At 35.0% G+C, this 23,268-nt stretch overlaps 1 protein-coding gene across 1 annotated transcript in view; it reads right to left on the bottom strand.

Annotated features, from left to right (window-relative positions):
• Positions 1 to 23,268, bottom strand: part of LOC138696640 (5-hydroxytryptamine receptor-like) — a 1,489,006-nt gene that overhangs the window by 645,688 nt on the left and 820,050 nt on the right. Inside the window, exon 4 of the mRNA XM_069821850.1 lies at positions 13,609 to 13,692. The gene's annotated coding sequence lies outside the window, so the exon portion shown is untranslated. The remainder of the gene's footprint in view (positions 1 to 13,608; positions 13,693 to 23,268) is intronic.

Genomic DNA, 23,268 nt, shown 5'->3' with positions numbered 1-23,268 from the left:
TCTACATGTAGGAAATACATACCTGAAATTATGCCCCGTATTTTTGAAACACCCTATATATAACTACTCGTATGTCCTTCAGTTCTTATGGAAACTACATAAATAGCAATTGAAGAGTTCATAGCCATAGTGGGCCAAGCGCCATTTATTAAAAACGGAGAAAACAAGGTTTAAAGTTAAGTGCTTACCATAATTCAATTAAACATATAGCAAGTATTATAAAGTATGCACATTGAAACTAAATATGTCAGTCTTCATTAAACTATGGTATTCAGTTAACTTTAAATCTTGCTTTCTCCGTTTTTAATAAATGGCGCTTGGCCCACTATGGCTCTGAATCCTTCAATTGTCTTAATGTTAATGTTATGTTTTATTTAACGACGCTCGCAACTGCAGAGGTTACATCAGCGTCGCCGGATGTGCCGGAATTTTGTCCCGCAGGAGTTCTTTTACAAGCCAGTAAATCTGCTGACATAAGCACACTTAAATGCCATCGACCTGGCCCGGGATCGAACCCGCAACCTTGGGCATAGAAGGCCAGCGCTATACCAACTCGCCAACCAGGTCTACTTCAATTGTATTAAATTTACTCAGAGTTCAGCATTATTACGTTAATAAACTCCATCAAATTCCGTAATATAAGTGCAATAACACAATACAATCACAATCCTCAATAAGGAAATATATACTTGAAAAAAACCGAGGTTCAGTAAGAAGTATTACCAAGTACTCTGAAAAGTGCGGAAGAAGAAGAAGAAGAAGATGAAGAAGAAGAATTAACAGTTAAAGAGAATATAGGATAAAACAAAAATTTAAGAAAAGGAAAAGTAGGAAAACAACGCGAAAAAAGTGGAGAAAATTGAGAAGAAGTGAGGATGAAGGGAAGAAATGAAAACGGAAGGGAAGCTGTGAAAAGAACGAAGAAAAACTGAATAACAATAATTTAAAAAAGCCGAGAGAATGACTAACAGTACGAAGCCGACTGAGCTAAGACAGTGGCTAGGACGACATCGTAGAATGGAAAAATGATATACAACGTGAAAGGAAACTTAAAATAGATCGGAGGAGAAGAAAAAGTGAAATAGGACAGAGTAAATTAATGGAAATTAACGGATAACAAGAAAATAGAACGGCGAAATGGAAGAGGATGTAGGCGAGGAAGTGTGACTTGAAGATTGAAAAGAAGATGATTTAAAAGAGAAAAAGAATTAAATATAAAAGCTAGGAAGAAATGGCGAGAAATATTCGGGAAATGGAAATGAGGGCAAAAGAATGGACAAGGGTAGAAATAAAGATGAGAGAAAGTATAAAACTGAACAGTTATAGAGATGAATAGACATTTACAGAAACAAAATAAGATTTACATTACGTTGAAACTTGTAATTTGCATTTTTAAGTAAAGTTCCTTTTTTATTTTAATTCAAGCTATGCAAATATTACATTACAAAAAACAATACCGTTAACACAGAACCATCACTTCTACACCTCGGCATCTGGTTTTATACACTTTGAAAAGGTCAAGGAGTAAAAAATTTGCATCTTTGTGTCACCGTTTCCGTTGTAGTAATTCGTGACGACATTCATGCCAACATCACGAAAAGTAGTGTCTTCCCGCAAACATTAACTGTCACACCAACACAGATGGACGTGTAACAAGTTTCTCTTTCATATCCAGATAAAAACAGAAGTGAGAACTTGGACTTTCGTGTCACGCAATTTTCCACCATTCAGCATGCGAAAATTCGCTTTCTCTTAAGGGCGTAACCATAGAGATAATTGCAACTAATATGAAGGGGGAAGTATCAGGTCATTTCTGTTACCACAACGCAAAGCATAATTTTATCGCACCGACGCGACGCATCAATATCTAAACATTCATCATGTTTAACACATCCAGTTTCATTTACGTGTATTAGATGGCCAACTCACTTCATTCGATATTTGCGTAAACGTTAGCGCATACAATAATAATAATAATAATAATAATAATAATAATAATAATAATAATAATAATAATAATATTTATTGACCATTAAATGATTAAAATTAAAATAGCATTCGTTAAAAGGAAACATTACACATTAAAAGACAAGATCATTCACTCCCACATTAAAGAACTTATCAACAGTATGAATGCCTGATTAGTTAACCAATCTAAAAGAAAACTTTTTTTTAAATTGGAAAGAGCAACACATTTGGCATTTAGAGGCAACCCGTTAAATATTGTATTACCACAGTTTCCCAACTTTTCAATGCTTTGAACGTGCGACAATATTTAAAACTCAGTGCCATAATCATGAATGTTTAATCTACTACAATATTTATCCACATTTTCTCTTATAAAATCAGACAAGCAACGATATGAATTCCAAGAAAATTTAATAATAGTAATAATAATAATAATAATAATAATAATAATAATAATAATAATCATCATCATCATCATCCGTAGCGCTACAGCCCACGAAGAGCCAAGACCGACCAGCCGGTTGCTGGCCTCACGGCCACATACCGAAGCAGAGGTAGACGATCATCCAACTAGAATGGAGGTATCGTGTGGTTAGCACGATGAGCCCCCCCAGCCGTTATAGCTGGTTTGCTTAACCGGATTTCGCTACCTACTATAGCTCCCCAAGTACATCACAATGCTGTGTGGGCACCGGTCCCATACACTGGGCAACATTTCATGAGAAAATTTCTTCCCCCTTGAGGACTCGAACCAGCGCGCATTCCGTAACGCGAGTCCTAGGCAGGATGCCTTAGACCACTACGCCACAGCGAAGGACCCAAGAAAATTTAGTATTTTATAATTAATAAATAAGCTTTTACAATGTTCAAATGAGATTTGCTTGCCATGATACGTAAAGCTCTAATTCTTCAACAATATCTAAAGTTATAAGTAGAACTCAGCCAAGGTACCCCTCATCACAAGGTTGCGAGGAAAAAGAACAATATGCTCTATCACATATAGTGTTGCCAACCGCACAGTTTGAACTGCGCATTTATAGTTTTTTGCCTTACCTGTAAGTAGCAGTAGCAGCAGCAGCAGCAGCAGCAGTAGTAGTAGTAGTAGTAGTAGTAGTAGTAGTAGTAGTAGTAGTAGTAGTAGTAGTAGTAGTAGTGTAGTAGTAATGAGCTTGCTCTGACACATAGATGGCATTGAAAACGTATGAACAATGCTGCCATTGTTAGCGGCCTTTTTACATTAGTTCAAGCACGAAAAATCATTTGTGGAGCTTGATTTTAAAGTTAATGCGCCAAGCAAATAGGCAAAAGTGGAAAATACCGAGCTTTATGATACCATTAAATATTTCGTACAGAAGAAAATCAGTCAAGCAGAAATTAAAGCAGACATGGATGCTAAATTGGGGGAATTCGCTCCAGCGTTTTCGAGTGGGAAAAATGGTCCGCACTTTTAAACATAGTCGAGTGTGGAAGACGAGCCTCGCAATGGACGTCCAGTAACAGTAACAAGTGAAAAAATAGTAGAAAAATCCACGACGATGTTGAATGACCGTCGACTAAAATATTGGAAACTAGCGAGGTTATGCGTATCTCAAAAATGAACGGGTGCTCCACATATTAGTCAATGTTTTGGGCATATTTTAGGCCTCCGCAACAAAAGCAGGTCCGATGTAAAATTTTGAGGAATCGCCTGGCTCGTTTCGAAGTAAATACGCCCGATTATTTTCAGGTGGTTAGTAACCATCGATAAAACCTGGATACACAACTACATACCGGGAACAAAACAGCACTCGAAGCATTGGAAGCACAGTGATTCTCTGTCTCCAAAGCATGCAAAAACTGTTCAATCGTCTGGGAAAGTCATGGCGTCTGTGTTCTGTGATTCGAAGAGGATAATCATGGTTGACTATGTGGCATAGGGGAGAACAATAACCAGAGAATATTATTCAAATCTCCTGCAGAAAATGAAATAAAAAATTCGAGAAAAGAGGCCAGGTATGGCCAAGAAGAAAATATTGTTTCAGACTTCGCACCTGGCAGATATAGAAATCGCTATCTCTCGTGCAGGCGTCGTCCGGATTTGAGTGAGGCGGGTCACGTACCTCGCATGCGTCAGTTCAGAAAAAACAAGCCTTAACAGACAATGCGGTGTGATGGAATCGTCACATACAAAGAGAACCTAAGTCATTTACAGGGAGAACTGTAAGTAATGTCATTAATTTCAAGGGCTTATTCTTTAACATATACCAAGTAAAAAAGTTTAATATAATTTTACTCGTTTTTGCTTCCTTTTCGAGAAAAAAATAATCATATATGAAATATTTAATATCATATTTGGGAAAGTTACTGAATTAAATTAAATTTCTTGTTCGAACTTCGTTGTCTGAATTCTTCATAGCTTTCTTCTTTGAATGTTTCATTTACGTACAATTTGTCAGAGTGGAATGAGATTTTATATATTAATGTTGAAGTAATTATTTTAGTATCCTTTTTGGCTAGGAAGTCGGTTCTCGTATTGCCGCTTATTCCATAATGTGAGGAAATCCACTGAAACGTAATTTATTTCCCCTTTCTATGAAGATATTTTATCAAGAAATGGAATTCAGGAATCCGAGTTGGTAGTTGAAAATTAGTTGTTTCCAGTGCTTGTATTGTTGATGTTGAGTCATTAAGTATTACAGCATTTTTGTTTTGTTTCGTTAACTGTTCGAAGACAGGTCAGAACTCACAAGTGATACGGACAATACATCACTTATGAGGCAACTAGGCCAGGAAATAATGGGGTAGGGTGGCCAGTTCCTTTCCCCCTCCATTGTATACATAGCCGACTAGCTACATATTACACTTATCAGACTTCAGATGTATACAAACAATTGTTCTTTCTCTGACACATATCGTTAAGTGAGATGTACTGTCCGATAATAGATGTAGGCCTACATAGAACCTCAATCACAGGTATATTGCAATATTATGAAAGGAGAATGTATAAGTGAAAGAACGTTAGTTTTGTCCCTTTTAAACTGGCAGTACTACAGCTCGTCTGCAGAAGGAATGAAGAAATTTAAACAATAACATTTGTAAACCTAAACAATTTCTTCATATCTGCTCTTTCTTATGTAAGGTTAACTGTTAATTAATTTTAAAATATTTCTACATTGGTTGAAACAAAATACTACCTGGTGCTATTCTCTACACGTTTAAAACAGAAAAACTAAACGGTACACTATCTGTGTTTTTTTCTTACGACATTAAAAACAATTTGCAAGGCAATGACCTCATAGATTAGATGTCAGTAGCCTAGGTCTAAGGATTTTAAGTCTAATGACAGAAGGTATAATTCTGTAAGTCTAATGACATTTTGTCTTTGGAACCAAGTCTAATACAATCTAGTCCAATTAACAAAAATGTCTGATACTACATAATCCAACTTACAATGGGGTCTAATACTGTTATGCCTATATTATAACAATAATACATCTGTTACCTGTATATTATTGTTTATTACATGTAACTCAGGAATAAAATACAGTAGGCCTAAGGCTGAAGTAGTTGAGCAATGAAAATATACAGGAGATTAATCTTTATTTTCACCTTCGATACAGCATGGAATTTCAGCCTGTAGCTTAAAGTTCTCAAGTACAAATCAATTTCTGCACGATCTATATACTGCTGGTAACGTGTTACCATTCTCTCTACTTGTTTTGGTTAATTTGGTACGATATTTGTACGGGATGCTGAACTCTTCCACGTCCTGCTAGGAGCTGTGTTATGAGCATTTCATTATTACGTTGGTCTGTTCTTATACTATACATTCTAAAAACTTTCATTTAGATGCATGATGAGCAGGGAAAGGATTTATATGTAAATACATATTTACTTATAAAGCTAATATAATTTATATTTTGCATTATCTTTATGTTTCACAATGTGTAGGGTTGAAAAATCCTACTTTTATTTTCCATATTTTTCCATATTTTAGAGTTTAGTACATATTTTCGTTAATTTCCATATATTTTCCATATTTCATATAAAACAGTCCATATTATATTAGGTTTAACAATAAAACAAAACAAAATTCCATTAACTTTTAAAAATACATTTCAACAATAGAGATTTAAACACATGTTCAGTAATCCCTTTAACATCAGAGTTATTTGAAAATTAGCAGTCCTATCAACAATGGGAAAGTAAGTTACAAAACTGTATTAATTTAATTTAAAATTTTTAACAGACTTCAGTTGTGCAGCTCAACAGTTAAATGCCAGTCAGAGTACACATAGGTTCAGTTTTGTAAATCATACTATAAAGACGGTAAATATGCCAAAAGTACGTCATTCAGTCAATTTAAAATCAAAACTAACAAGTTACATTTCAGAATTTAAAGAAGATGGTTTATCAACTGACAATAAAATATTATTTTGTAATTTGTGTCAGTGTGCAGTATCATCTACACAAAAGTTCCTGGTGCAACAACACATTACAACTAGTAAACATCAGGCCAACAAACAACTAAATTCCAAGCAGAGACAATTGTTTTTAACACAACCAACAACATCGAATGTAAGATCTGAGTTTAACATCGACCTGTGCCGTTCTCTCATCTCTGCTGATATTCCTCTCTACAAACTAAAGAATAAGGTCTTCAGGGAATTCCTTGAAAAATATACTCAACATACAATCCCGGATGAGTCAACACTTAGGAAGACGTATGCTCCATCCATCTACGATGAGACAATACAGAAGATAAGAGATGAAATTAAAGATAGTTCAATTTGGGTTTCCATTGATGAGACTCCCGACAAAGAAGGTAGACTTGTTGGTAATGTAGTTATCGGTTTGTTAAGTGAACAATATTCTGAACGAATTCTTTTACATTGTGATGTTCTAGAAAAGTGCAATAACAAAACTATAGTTAAACTGTTCAACGAAGCTATGGGTATCCTGTGGCCAAAGGGTATTATGTACGATAATGTGTTATTCTTTATTAGCGATGCTGCCCCTTATATGGTCAAAGCTGGACAAGCATTATCTGTTGTATATCCTAAATTGACTCATTTTACTTGTGTGGCGCATGCATTTCATCGTGTGGCAGAAGTGGTCAGAGACAATTTCCCTAAAGTAGATTTGTTGATTTCATCAGTGAAAAAAGTATTTCTCAAAGCTCCCAGTAGAGTTAACGTGTTGAAAGAAATGTACCCTGAAATTCCATTGCCACCAAAGCCAATTTTAACTAGATGGGGTACATGGCTAGAAGCAGTTGAATATTATGCCGAACATATAGACTCTATTAACAATGTTCTCCTTGCATTGGACTCTGAAGATGCAGTCTCAATTGATACTGCGAAAACAGTTACCTGTGAAATAAGTGTGAAGAATGACTTAGCTCACATTCAGCATACATTTTCATGCATCATAAAAACGCTCAAAAGTCTCCAAAATAGGCACCTTTCACTATCTGAAAGTTTTGAAATTATAAATAGTACTGTGGAACAACTGAATCGTGGTAGAGGTAAAGTTGCAGATGCAGTAAGAGCTAAGGTGGACACTGTACTTTCAAAAAACCCTGGATATGAAGAACTACAAAAGGTTGTTGCTGTGATGAGTGGTGAATCAACAGTGAAGATTAACTTGGACTTATCCCCAGCAGACATTGTGAAATTGAATTATGTACCAGTTACTTCTTGTGACGTCGAACGCTCTTTTAGTCAGTATAAATCTATCCTCAGAGACAATAGAAGAAGATTCACTTTTCAGCACTTGAAAGAAATGTTTGTAACCTATTGTTATGGTAACAGACAATAAAAATTGTGTTTTGTTGAAACTACATTGGAAGATAAGGTACGTCCATTATATTTTTTGTTTAGTTTGATTAAAATGTACCAATATTTAACGTACATAGTCATTTTTTTATAATTTTAAGTCCATATTTAATTCCATATTTTGGTAAAAATCCATATTTAATTCCATATTTTGGTAAAAATAACTACATATATATTTACATATTTCATATATTTTTAGTCCATATAAATCCGTTCCCTGAATGATGAGATATAATCACTTTTTGGAATTTTGACTGTCATCCTACAACGCTATTTACAGTTCTTTGGAGTCCATTTAATAGAAGATTAAACACATTCCACACTTTTATGGTTGAATGTAAATCATTATCATAAAGAAGAAACTATAATAGGCCTAAAATTGATCCTTGTGCAACAACATTTTTTATATTTCTAAATACTGCGTCACAACAGTGAAAATCTCCAGTAGATCCTATTGCTGGATCTTCTTCTCATTCTTAAGTCGTAGTAGAAAATATTAACTGTAATTTTTTTTACCTTTAGGCGAATTAATTAGTAGGTATATGTATTCATTATGCTAAAAATGTCTTAAACTGACAAGGTACCGTATTACTAAGGAAACGTATGTTCATTATCGTAACAATGTCAACTTTTTTAGTAAGTACTGTTAAAATTATTTAAGATTAATACACACATTTTATTTATAAATTACACATTAGACGTAAATTTCATTTAGACATTTACATATTATATGTAATTTTTATTTAGACATTTTTTCTTTTAGATATCAATTATTATTGGACATTTTTTTATTAGGCTGCATGTTTTATTAGACCTACTGTCTATTAGACCTGCTGTCCTTAGACGTAATAAACTGAAACCACCTCACATAGTCCAATTCAAAACACATCCGATAAAGGTGTTGTTCACCCGTCTACTGATTACAACGTTGAACGATTGCACAACTGATGTGTTTAAAATTGCATGTTTTTCTGGAAAACTCTTCAAGACACAGCAAAATGGTACTTGTTGATCTTTACTGAAGAACTAATTCACCAAAATTAATGACTCGATATAGAGGATCCTGTACTTGCACAAACTAACAGTAATAGTCATGTCAGAAAATCTAGTCAATAAGTTTTATGTTTTGGTACCATACTTTCTGTGCACCTTACAGAATGTGAAGTGACGTTTCAGCAGGGGTTCCCTGTACTAGTGTCCTGTGGATCAAACCCAGAGGCTGTTTATGCCCACCGTAAAATCCCATTATCTCGCAGTCAATCTAGGCCCGATACAGCAAACCCCCTTCCAAACCCCTCTGTCTAAACCATCCTAATTTATAATTCCTTATCTCCCACCACGTACCTGCTGATCACATGACCTAACTGCCAACACGTGTTAAAGATTACCAGACAATAACACTAGTAGTGCAAATAATACGCTCAAGAGCGACAAGGAACATTCCTTCCGGTACTTAAGCTGACCTTAATGCCTGAGTTAGAAATAATCGAGTATTAATTAATTTCTAATGAACATGCACTGTTTTACTAATCACTTAAACTTGAGTGCATTACAACGTGTACCCAGTAACAACAAAATGTATAAATTATTACACAATGATAGCAAAGAAATCTATAGCTCTTTTCACATGACTATGGGCCGATATCAGTTTAAATGTTACTTAGTCGAATATTTATTTCGTCATACGGAGCTATTCAATTAAGATAATCGACAGGCGCATAGCTTTCAAATACTGTGTGGTCAGGGTGCGAATTAAGATTTCCGATGAGGGGGGGGATAGAATCCTAGATAGAGAATACCATACATAAAATTATTATTATCCTCATCCGATACGACTAAAGGCTTGGTCGCAATGAGTTGCTTGTCTTGCATCTTGATTATAATAATAATTATATCCATGAGCAGACTTATGATAAGATGTGTAATTCCTAAGTTATTGACTGTTGTCAGCTTACCGGTGACGATAATACATCAATATTATTTTCTTTGCTTACTTTATACTGTACTTTATAAAGTATACTTGTATTAATAAAATTATATTTTGTGAGGGGAAGATAGAAGTTATCCCTGGCAGGGATGTTAATATGAATTTATGAGAGGGAATAACTTTCCAACGGGGGGAGGAATCCCCCCATCCCTCCCGTTAATTCGCACCCTGTGTGTGATACAGAAGTCAGTTGAGAAATGTGAAGTATTATTAATTGTAAAACTGAAATAATTATTTTACAGAGTAACATAATGATGTGTTCCCTCCAAGATGTCCGTAATCTGAGTGACTTTTTCCATTTTTACTGTTAGGTTGGTAGTACATATCCCCGTTTTGTACCCCTAGAATTCCCCTGAATACGTAAAACGAATACAGTAGGCCTACATAAATTGAAGTAGGCCATAGTATGGTAAACAACATTGGTACAGTTATAGGTATCCAACAAGGAAAACTCAATGCGCAGAAACCAGCGGGCGTGACTGTCTCGCGCAGATGACGTATGCTCCCGTTCCCAGTATGCTCTCAAGCATCCTGTTGGTGTGTAATAGGGGTATAGCATGCGCGGCGCGCGGAATTCGAGCTGAATTTTGCTTGTAGGATACCTATAGCTTGTGTTTTGTTTCATGATTGTTTGGAGCTATTGAATTACCGGTATTATTTTGAATTGATTACAGTTGAAGAAAATTACATGATTGTTTTTTACAGTTGTGATAGATATTTATATTCATTGAAAGTTGAAGAGATCATGTTGACTCCTGAACAGTGAGTGGAGCTAGTACTGCTCTGTGGGGACAATCACAGGACACAAAAGAAGCTACAGATGAACTTCAATGTCGTCATCCTGACATTACAAAACCATCATACCAAAATGTAGTCAAATTGTTGCATAAATTTGAAGCAACTTTCTGTACTCGACAGGAAATGAATTGGTCATCCCAAATCTGCTACTGGCGGACAAGATTCAATAGACATGATTGCGAAGATGACGGCCAGCCTTTTAAGGCTATGTGGCTCGAGAAAGTGGTATATGCAGAGAATCTGTTTGTAGTCGTAAAATATTGAAATCTGCACGTTCTCAACCATGCCAATTACACCAAAAATAAGGAACAATTTCTTGCTTAATAAAAGTAACAAAGTTTACTGTGGTCGCCTTGGTAGTTCTTGTGACAAACTACTGGCTGACGATGATTGTGGACTCGGTTTCAAATCCCAGCGATAACACTGTCGTATTTGCAACGAACAAATTTCTAGGATTCTGAGAGATTTTTTTATCGAGTTTCTCCCGTTTCTCTCCATCGTACTTCAGATACACTTCAATTCAACATTATCTACCATTTCAACAGTGTTCACCTAGAACGGTGCGGTGTTATCCACCAGTCAAAGGAGGTGTGCGAAAAAAGTGTACTGTAGTGGAAAATTACTGAACCTTAAGTCTACATGGCTGAATCGACAGATGGCTCCACATGACAGTCAAGCTATCTGAAAATAAAGGAGCCGTTGAGACTCAAAAGACATTCCTAAGTTAAGTGATAACCTATTCAAGGAGGCGGTACTAATGTCAAGGCTCGTCCTCGGTAAAAAAAAAAAGTAAAGTATCTCCGTCACATGCCATGAAGACACTTGGGGGGGGCATGGAGGTAGAGCCTCATGCTTTCCATGACCTCGGCAGTAGAATGAGGTGGTGTGGTCGGCACCACACTCTGACCGCCTTTTACCCCCGGAAAAGACCCGGTACTCAATTTTATAGGAGGCTGAGTGAACCTCGGGGCCATTCTGGAAGTTTGGCAACGAGAAAATTCCCGTCACCACTCGGGATCGAACCCCGGACCTTCCAGTCCGTAGCCAGCTGCTCTACTAACTGAGTTACCAGGCCGCCAATAATTTTAAGGGAAAAATTGTTCCATGGCCGGGCATCGAACCCGGAATCTTTGATTAAACGCACCAACGCTCTACCAACTGAGCTACCCGGGAACTCTAGGCTCGTCCTCGGTAAAAAGGGGAAAATATCTTAGCATACAATGCGAAAGTTCAAGTATCTGTTGTTTTGTGAATAAACGTATCTATGAAGTTTGTAGAAATCGTCGTTTGAAATCACAATGGTGATTGATATGGTTTACCTCTCGTGAACTATATTCAAAATTTCCTCACAGATACCGCATCTAGTTCCTGGATCACCTGTAAATTTTTAGATTTATTTAGATTTTATTTAATAATAACATGTACATAAAAACATTCATGAATCTCAAGATATCCTTGCTTAATCAGGTGAATGTCTAAGAAACAGAGTCACTGTTTTATGTTTGTTATTAGATATGTATGGAATGGAAGTTAGTTGTTATTGAGGTGTCAAAAATGTCAAAATGTTATATTTATTTTATTTTATGCTCGACCATGCCGAAATGTAGTAATTATACACCTGATAGCAGTCCTTTAATCCATGTCATTAAAGTACACCTACTCATTAAAGTACAGGTCTTCAGCCATTGACAAGTCAGCTTTGTACCGTTATATCGATTATTCTCGGATATGCAATCGACAGACAATTAGCGAAAAGTCACGGAGGCTGGAAATCCAATACTGTCGCAGAAGGTTATGTTCTGTTACTATAATAATTAGCGTTAATTGTAAATAATATTCAAATAAATTCAATTTGTCATCTCGTTTTTCAATTCTAAATCAATGTCCAGGTTATATCAGACTAATGTTCATTCTTATTCTGTGCCAAGGTCAATGACATTCGGCCTCGGAAAAAATCAATACTTTCGCATCTGCGCACATCTCAAAATTCAGGTCAGTTCGCACATAACCATAAAAAGACCTAATTTTCAATACTTTCAAGTTAGAAATATGGTCGAGCATAAAAAGTGGTATGAAACTTGCCTATAATGGTAATTAAAACGCTGATATGAAAATTATGAAACTCGCTTGCGCTCGTTTCATAAAGAGACATACTTGCGTCTTAATTACTACCATTATAGGCTCGTTGCATAATGTACTATTAAAGAGCAAATCATCTTGAATAATTTGACACATATGTCTTACATATTTCCATATTTAATAACTTCATAATACAATTACACATAATGTAAATCTCTGCACTGCTAACGCCATATTATTATGACACGTACATTCAGATTATTTATAAAAGGACAAAAAAAATATTTTCTTTCTCCTGCTTGCTAGAAACACGCGGTAAATTTTTCTTTTTCTTGCGGCTACCTTCAGAGAGTCAGCTGTATGTTTAGAGTAAATAATAATAATAATAATAATAATAATAATAATAATAATAATGATTTTTTTTTCAAAGTTAAGGTCATGAGACCTTCTCTTCCACTCAACCAAATGATAAAAAGGAAATACATGATGATATTATACATTATATTCATAACAAAGTAAAATTTGCTAATAGCGTCTATTCTCATAAACACATTGTCAGAAATAGCTGTAGACCTACTATTTTAACATTCAGCTATTTCATTAGCTCTCCGTGAGACAACAATTCTGTACGCATTAATCGATATTCAAACTTAATATTTTGTGGTTCAAAATGTAACTGAACTTAATTATAGGCTTTGCTTTGTAACGTTTGTAACAAATACAGAAAGTATTATCGTTGCATTACATTTTAATGCTCAAGATCTTGGGCTACTGGTTGTATTCCATCGTTGAATATGGGAACAGCGAACGCGGAGACAGGAAATAGGCAGATTGCGTAAACTGCGAAGATAGTTCAAGTGTAAAACTAACACCAAAATTCAATGATGCACATTTTTCGTATCTGCAGGAAAGGGACTCGTGTCAAGCCACGTAGAAACGAAATCAAATTTTGTTTCCTACCTTAGGCGATCTGGATGGCGTCGACAGCACCGCACTCAGAATCTCGTTGAAGCAAAAATGTCTCAAGGCTTCGCTGGCACCGGGCTGAAACATTAAAAAATGGAAAATCGCTGTCAGATCACGTTTATCTACAATTATTTTGCGGAATTCTCTTTTATACCATAAATCTAGGTGTGTTTACAAAGAAAAAATAGGCACTAGATGTAGGCTATCCATGCAATCCACTCTATCCTAATTCATCCAATTCAAACTAATGTAAGTGTTTCCTTTCCAATGAATCTAATACAATAGAATTCAAACTAATCTATGCAATATAATCCACTTTTCCATACTAATCCACACAATATACTGCAGCCGTGGCGAAAATGTGATCGTGCGGTGAGCCACTGTGTAACCTGCAACGTGCATAGCATCTATGGAGGGAGGCGGACACTCGAAGGGGAAGTGAAGCAACTGTCTGATTTATTAACGGATTTTCATTTTCCTTACGTCAAGCACTTAAATATAATTTTATACAGTATAAGGTTACAAACTAATGTTTAGTACGTGTAACGAAGAAAGAAATGAATAAGGAAACTTAGGACACATTATCACAACCTATTAACTATCTTCAGAATGTCTCTGCGACAGAGATTCAAAATCAGGAATTCTGTCACTTACTTCGTAGTTGAAGGTATTTATCTGTCAGTCGTAATCTAAATTTGATTTTTACTATTTTCATTGTTGAAAATACTTTTTCACAAACGTAAGACGTAGCGAACATGGCTTCAACAGAGCAAGCGAAAGAACGAAGCTTCGGATATTTATTTTTTGGCAAAGACTTGAAATGTTCAAAATTTGTATAGTCTTTACATCTAACATCACATTGTAAATTTTGTGAGTTTAAATTGAAGATCTAACCGCATTATTCGTACATCTGCTGAAAAAGGATCGATGTACAGAGATGATGATGATGATGATGATGATGATGATGATGATAACACTTAACCCTTTAATGTTTCATGAGTGACATGTAGTATAATGCCTTTTATGTTATGCAATCGTTTCCTCGTAATACTTGTGAACAAATCATACATTTAATAATATTCTCATCATAATGGCAGCAAAAAAATGCGTCCTCCTATCCTACTTGAAACTTTCTTTTTTGTAGAAGTACATGGTTTCGAGAAAGAACTTGCGATGATACGCCACTCGCAGGTCGGAAACAAATACAAATGGAACGGAATTTGACTCCAGTGAGTGAGAGGTTGGGGGTTGGTTGAGGTAGGAAGCAAGAGAAATGCACAGCTTTCATTGCGAGCCACAATGTGATCGTGAGTCATATTTTCGCCACGGCTGATATACTGTAACCCAATCCAACTAATGTACTCCAATCTATCTTCTAATCCACTTCAATCCAATCCATCCTGAAATCAATTCTTTACAAGCCATCTTATTCTTTAATTCAATCCAATTCATGCCACACAATCAACTACAATCTAATCCAACCAATACACACTAATACACCTAATTTACTCCAATCTATTCCATCCAATCCAATCAATCCTTTACGATCCATCCTATCCAATCCAGCTAATAAATTAATCTAATCGAATCCCATACATCCACCCACCCACACACCCACCCACCCATCTTCCATCCATCCTTTCATCCATCCATAATTCGTCTCCTTTCGTTAATTTCTTCATCGTCAAAATTATTTCTTCTTTGTCTACATTTCTTTCTGTAGCTCTTATATTTTATCACACCAAGTTTCAACTATGTTAATGTCTGATCTTATATTTCTTTTGGACAAGTTTAAACATATAGTAGAGACATATACTGTTTGGTGGTCCTCCAGTAATGTGAGGACAACATGGTACCACACCTCCACATCAAGAAATACAGGACACCAAATTGCAAGAAACATGCATTCCGTCAAAGTGATCAGAATACACAAATGTAGCTTCCACGTGTCCATTAATCTACCACTGTACTAATTCCAGAGTGAAATGCTTTTTCCGACTGCTCAAACATACAAAATAATTGGCTAAAAGAACATAAATGTCATGACTGTTTACAGATTCTATCAAGAATAGTCTGAAATAAAGACCAATAAAATTGCTATTGAAGCGAAAGTGAACATACTTGACAAAATAATAAACATTGAAAGTTATTAGAACGCACATGAATTTAAAACTAAACTACAAATTTACCTTAATACAACAATTACATGGCAATTCATGTCCGAGCGGCCTAAATATTTTCATATCTTAGTATATTTAAAGTCCCATAGTTTGTGTACTTTCTCCGCAGAAAGTTTCACACAGCAACATATAAACCAAGTATTTGTTTTGCCGATTCTAATGCACGATATTCTGGGAAACAGTCCAGACGGTTGCTAAAGAAAAACAAGCAATTGCTTCCCTCGGGGCATGAGACTCTATTTAAAACCTTCATTAACTGCGCAACAGATAACACAGAGAGTCTTCGGGTCTTATTTGATCGCATTGCTTTTCGCTTTCAGTTTCAGGCATTTTTCCGAGACAGAACTCTTTATAATCCGAAACCTCACAACTTCTATATTACAGTTCGCAGCTTGTTTGTATTTTCGAAGTGCAGAGAGCAGAAAGACAGTATTTGTGATTGTAAGAAGCAACGAGATAAATAACGAGGTTTTGATAGAAATTCATGCTTTTAGCTCTTTTGACCTCAAAGAAAAACTTTAATTCATGCGATTTGCCTATCCTCCCTTTCATCTTGGCTGGATTATTTAATGACGCTGTACCAAAAGTGAGGTTATAGAACCGGTGGAATTTATAGCGCAGTCTGGTAGTTACTACATTGCCAAGAATTGTTTCGTTCCGGCACTTGAAGACGACGTGTCATTTGGCGAAGTAAATCATAGAATTTGCCATGGGATTACACGACATTTACTTTACAGTTATGAAAAATCATAAGAGAAAAACTAATCAGTAGAATAGGATTCGAAAAAACATTCAAGCACAGACATATTTCTAGGTTAAAAAAATATATACAGGGTGATTCACGAGGATTTACCGTCATTTATGCAACTTATTTCCGAAGACATTCTGAGCACAAAACGACATAAAAGCATTTGTCCTAAACTTAATATTTTCAGAGTTACATTATTTTGAATTTTTTTTTTTGTAAAATACCATTATTCTTTGGTTTTAAGAGTAAAATAATATTACAGATAAATAATGAACAATTCAGGAGTATCATTTCTTTAATTATCTAGTATTCTGAAGGTAAAAATATGTTGTGAATTCCATAGCTGCTTAATAAAGATATTTGTTTTCAATTTTTAAATACAAAATTAAATTTTTCTTACGTGTTTATCACAACAGTGGTTACAAATCAAGCCACCCTCGTAAATTCTTCAAGACTGCATAATGAAATTGTAAAGAATCAAATTCCGAAAGTCGTTCGAGTTGTAACATTTTTTGTGATAAGTGCGAAAAAATGATGTAATTTTTAGTTAAAAATTGAAAAACGAAGACTGTACAAAGCATTTAACGACACATTTTTAGCTTCAGAACACTAGCCAATTAAAAAAAAATGATACTTCTGAATAGTGCAATCTCGAGTTGTAATATTCTCCTACTCTTAAAACTAAAGAAAAAAAGGTATATTACTAACAACTTCAAATTAGTGTAACTCTGAAAATATTGAGATTAGCATACAAAAATTTGAAAAAATTAGACAAATATGAAGGATTTGGAATTAAATTACCGTAATTTTTTTATTTGTAATAAATAATAATATTATAATAAAACCAATGCATCGTAATAACCTTCTGTGTGGGATACTGCGAGACAACTATAGGGCTATTCTGTGCAATGAAATAAATCTGGCCATATTATACAGAGAGTAAGGCCAATGTAATACACACAGATGCTTAATGTAGCCTATCATCTGTAAAAGTTTGGTTGAAATCACTTTAAAATTGACTAACAAGCAAACATTCTGATAGGGTCAGATAAAAAAGTTACATATTTTTCTTCCATCATGTTATTAATGTAAAAAGAAGCGCTTATACAAATTTTGGCCACTCGATCGCAATCACGAGGCCATCCAGTAAGTGATTATTCCTGGGGCCGTTTACAAAAAATAACAATTGCATGGAAAGATTTATTGAAACAGATGCAGCAATTGTTTCGCTATTTGTCAACATATCCCCCATTTTAATTGAGACATTTGTTATACCATGTAAACAATTTTTGTATCCTTGTGTCGTAGAAGTCAGCCGCCTGGGATCAGAACCAGCGTTTGACAGCCGTCTGCACCTCTCTGTTGATCCCATGATATGACAAATGACTCAGTTCCGGTGGGGAATATGTTTGAAAATAGCTCAGCAATTGCTGTCTCTGTTCCAATAAATTTTTCAATGAAATTGTGTTTTCTTTCTGTTAACGGCCCCTAGGAAACTTGTTTTTTTACGGTCCTCGTACTTGCGGTCGAGTGGCCAAAATTTGTGTAAGCATTTATTTTGACATTATTAACTTGGTGGAAGAAAAAAAAATAACTTTTTTATCTGCTCCCATAAGAATGTTTGCTTGTAAGATTTAACAACTTTTGCAATGATCTCTTTTTCCCATAAAAGTTTATACAATTTACTGAAACTTTAACACTTACTGCTAGAAAATTGCTTTATGTCCAAATAAGTTTTTATGTGTAACGAAATAGATTCAGAAAATTGCAGTAGATACAGTTTGCATTGCTAAAATAAACAGAAAAATGTTTTTAAATAATGACGAATGTATTTTCTATACTTGTGTTAAATTTCAATAGTAGTAAGAATGACTATTAAGCTAAAATTATTACGTAAATTAATAAAAATAAGTTTGCATGTGTAAATTTTTTAACGTAGTGAGTTTTATGTGCCGTACCAATATGTCAATTCAAACATCCCTGAAGAGCTGAGAAATTATGAAATACATCAAGAGATAATATATTATCTTATGTTAGGAAATTGATCAACTTGGTCATTTTATTTTATTGAAAACATAATATCATAGTAGCCATTCTAGCGTACAATAATAGCCCTAAAATGTGCATCATAAGTGTCCTACTCATTAACATAACAGTTACTGATATACTGTTCAACATTTACAGATTTTCTTTGGAGAAAAATGAAGCTGGTACTATTCTCAATAAAAACCTATCTTCATTCATTCAAGAGCAATAAGAAAAGAAACCCAGTACCACATCAACATTTTTTTCAAGAAATAAAATTTCCTTTCATCTTAATACATTTATGAAGCTGATGATATTTTTTTTTTAACTTTGTTCAATGTTACTCCTTAAAGAGCAAAAAATGTATTACTATAATCGAAGCTTTAAACCAGGCATGCACAAACGGCGCTCATTGAGAGCGGCCCTTCCTTCGGAGCGGGAGAATCGTCTAACAGCTCGCCTGAAAGGTACGTCGGAATGACGTAGGCTTGCTGAAGGTAGAGGATAGTCCACGGAGCTATCGGCGTAGTGTGTATTTTCAGTAGCTATTTCACTTTGCCTACCTACGGCTACATAATGGAGGAATCTAAAAGACGGAAATGTGATCATCAGGCAAATTCTTTCAATATTACATAGGAAAATGCTTATTTTTTCGCAGCATCTGGAGTCAAAACTCAGTACCTTATCTGCCACAAAAGTTTGAAAGAAAGAGGAAAACAATGCGTCATTACTAGTCCACACATAGGCTAAAGATACGATGGTTTTGTTGGTGAGGGTCGCAGTAAAAAGGTTCAGGAGTTGAAAGTTGCATTATTACATGAGGTAGGTTACGTTACAATTTATTAATCTTCAACAATTTAAATATCTCTCTTCAGGGGAAATGCTAGCTCATTGTTGATATGTAGAATAAATTACGGGATTTCTATGGTATACTTACACTTTTCGTAAGTCAGTTTCTGGAAGGTAATATGGCTCACTTTCCAACGATAGAAACTACTCGTGATGAAGCCATGTTAAACGATTATATGAAAATATTAATTGAAATTCAAAATTAATTTAATTCTAGGTTCTAAGATCTTGTCTTAATTGGAAAGAAGTTTAAAGTTATCGTAATAAATTCCTTCAACAACAGTTGAAACAGTGTCATACGATTTACAACTTGAACTTATTGATCTTCAATGTGGCCTATGGGCTAAAGACCGTTTGAATAATACTACTAGTCTGGTTAAGTTTTACAAGACTAAACGTCAGCAATAATATCCACGACTACACAGGCTGGCTATGAAAATGATTGCTACTCGTATGTTTGGCTCAACATTTATATTTGTGAGCAACTGTTTTCTATAAATCAACTTTAATAAAGACATGCATCGAACATCTATAACTGATGTTTCATTACGATCAGTACTATTCCTTTTAGCTGTCAACAGCATAAAACCCCGTTTTGATGTACTGATAATTTAAAATATAACAAAATTATAGTGCATATTTAAGTAGCTGTAGAATTTCTATTATTTCTCTAAAATAAATATAAATTTATTTATTTATTTATTTATTTAATAATAGTCCAAGATAGTTTTGTAAACACTGAATGGGAATTCATTTCGTGAAAACTCGTACTAGTACTTCCTTTTGTGTACATATTGTACGAGATCACCCCTTCTTCCAGTCCACCCTTATATAGAGCGCAGCCAATATCTGCATTCCGCTCTCGAGCTGTGAGCCGGCTCGGAGAGCGCAAACCTTGTGCAGGCCTGCTTTAAACATTTTCAAACTGAGTCTTTGGTACATTTTAAAGTCTGTGTCAAAGTAGCCCGACTTTTTACGATATCATATTAGCCCTACTTGATCCCACTATATACAACATAAAACGTAATATGATAGGGAGAAAGAGAGAGGAGCAAATATTTAGGTAAAATATATATTATTTACAAAAGAAAGAAAACGAGTAAAAAAATGTAAAATTAACGAAAAGGATGGTCAATAAATACTTAGCAGGAAGATGGAAAATTAATTTATTCATAAAATGATACAGAAGAAAAGAGAGTTTGAGGACAAACAATAAGAAGGGAATATAAATTAAAAGGATAACGATGAAACAGCACGAGAAAAAATGAAATAAAAAACTCTAAAAGTGACAAAGAGAAAAACTGAAAGAAAGCAAGAATGAAATACGAGAACACAAAACAATGGCAGGGAGATGAAACTCATCGTATTTGTTTAACAGGTATTTCACCCTTACAGCATTCTCGTCATTAGACGTCATAAGCAGCTTGACTTCCGACTCGCGTCTGGATGCATACAACAGCGCCGAGCAATGTGGGCGGGGTGCAGTGCATAACGACTGGTAATCCGCGAGGTAAAGAGAGTTACCTCGGCGTCTACGTGACTCGCACAATGGCTACACGCCTCGACAAGCATGCGGGAACAAAAGACTGCGCAAAGTAGCTATTGTTACGTCAGTGGCTCAAGGGTTTGAACCAGAGACGTCCATATTCTTCGTTACACACTGCATGTACCCGGCTTTTCTACATCGAGCCAGAATATGCTGACCATGGCTAGATTCTAGTCAAGAAACATTCTCCCACTCCAAACTTAGTATATTCAAGGAAAGTGAATGCAGGAATGGGGCGTCAAAAAGTTGTTATTTTTCAGGCTAGAAGCATATAGAAATGCTTATATAGATGCTAATATTGTTAAATATGGCTTGATTCCAACTTACTTTCTTTAAATACTGTAGGCCTATATCTAAAACAACCTTAGTTCCTTTTTCGTTAACAATTCCTAATGTTAAAAATTAAAAAATTAGCGATGAATATACTGCGTGTTCAGTTCAAAGTGTGTCATGGCTCGCCGTATGCAGCCATGTAGCTAGCCGATGAGCCTAGAGAATTCAATCTTCCTACACTTCCGCAAAGGCGTATTACCTATGTGCCAGAGAAGTTAACTAGCAAGTACGACGTTCATTCTGAAGAGTACGTACCGAAACGTACGGTAACGCCGGTAGTGGCAGAGATGTGAACTGTTTGGAAACACGTACTGAGGTGAGTTTTTTCTTAATGTAGGGATATGGCGAGAGGGTTAAGACGATTACTTACGTATTTGTTGGCAGTAACTTGACTTTCAACATGGACACGGAACATTTGATTTGTTTTAAGGGATGTTGCCGTACGAAACCGTTGATAATAAATACCCTGCGTACTACTTGCCCGAAAAAAACACAGTTCGATATCCTAAGATGTTGATAAAGCGCCGTAAAATAACCTACTAAAAAAAACGACAGTTCGAAAGAGGTTATGGTAGCACACAGACCGTACAGGCCGCCATCTGTTGCGACGACGTTCAAGTTTTACCGTACATGTTCTCAAGTTCAGATTGAACGCCTTGAATAATAGGCAACTTCTCTGACATAGAAGCTGAAACTCGCTTCAAATCGCTGACTTACAACAGTGACGTCATGACACACTTTGAAATGAACACCTAGTAGACTAATAATACACAGTGAACATTGTTTATATCTCAAAAGTTTTAAATTTTCACCATTGAAAGAAGCAGCGTATGAAATATCTGGGTATCGTTATTGATCAAAATTTAAAATGGTTAATCAGAATTTAAAATGGCCTCATCACACTATTTATCTTTGTAAGAGGCTTCGTAAAACAATTTATAAATTCGTTAATCTTCGATGCTACTTACCCATTAGAGTTCTTCGAAATGTTTATTTGGCCACTTTTCAGTCTATTATTCAATATGGTATTATTGTTTGGGGTGGAAGTACAAAAATTAATCTTAGTCCGTTAAATGTACTACAAAAAGGAATAATTTAAATTTGTTTGAAGAAACGTTTTGATTATCCAACTAAATTAATTTATTCTGAATATAATGTATTTCATATTGAACAAATGTATAAATATACTACGTTAAAACTATATTATAAAAATCGTAGTAAGTTTATATTACAGGAACATAATCATGACATAAGACGAAATAATAATTCAACATTAGTGGAACCTAAATGTTTCACATCTGCTGGTCTAAATCAAAGCATTAATTTTGGCCCACGGTTGTATAATTCTTTAGCTAAATTACACCCAGAACTTCTAATGTGTAACCCACTAACATATAACAAAAAATTAGAAACGTGTTAATGTCTTCAATTTGATTAAATAAATTTATAGTCTATGTATACGAATTAATCAGCATATATTATATTTGTATTCTATAATTTCAGAATATATATTTTTCATAAATTGTCCTACTTTATTCACGTACTATATTATTCTTCTCTATGTTAATATTATATTCTATAATTTCATTGTAGCGGTTATTTTAATTTTAGTTCCTATTTTATTTTATTCTCTATATTCATCTCATATTAATAATATACAGGATGTCCACCACGAACCTGACACATTTGAAATTGCTGTATAATTCATACTGCTTGGGGTAAAAAGAAAAGAATGCATGCAATATCAAGAGTAACTCACCAAGTTTTATTTAAAAAATCAGTACACCTCAACATGAGATCCTCTCGTTGCACGAAGAACATCTAGCCTGAATTCAATTTCCTGCCAGGTCTTCTGAAGCATCTCGGGCGTAACGGAATTGACGGCATCTCTTATGCGGCCGCGTAGCTGTTGAAGATCACGAATTTTGTGGCCTGTATACACTTTGTTCTTGACATATCCCCACAATAAAAAG

This window comes from Periplaneta americana, chromosome 1 (genome assembly GCF_040183065.1).
Source record: "Periplaneta americana isolate PAMFEO1 chromosome 1, P.americana_PAMFEO1_priV1, whole genome shotgun sequence".
Lineage (NCBI taxonomy): Eukaryota > Metazoa > Arthropoda > Insecta > Blattodea > Blattidae > Periplaneta > Periplaneta americana.
The sequence above is the reverse complement of the archived record's forward strand: the minus strand, read 5'-3'. Positions and strand labels throughout refer to the sequence as shown.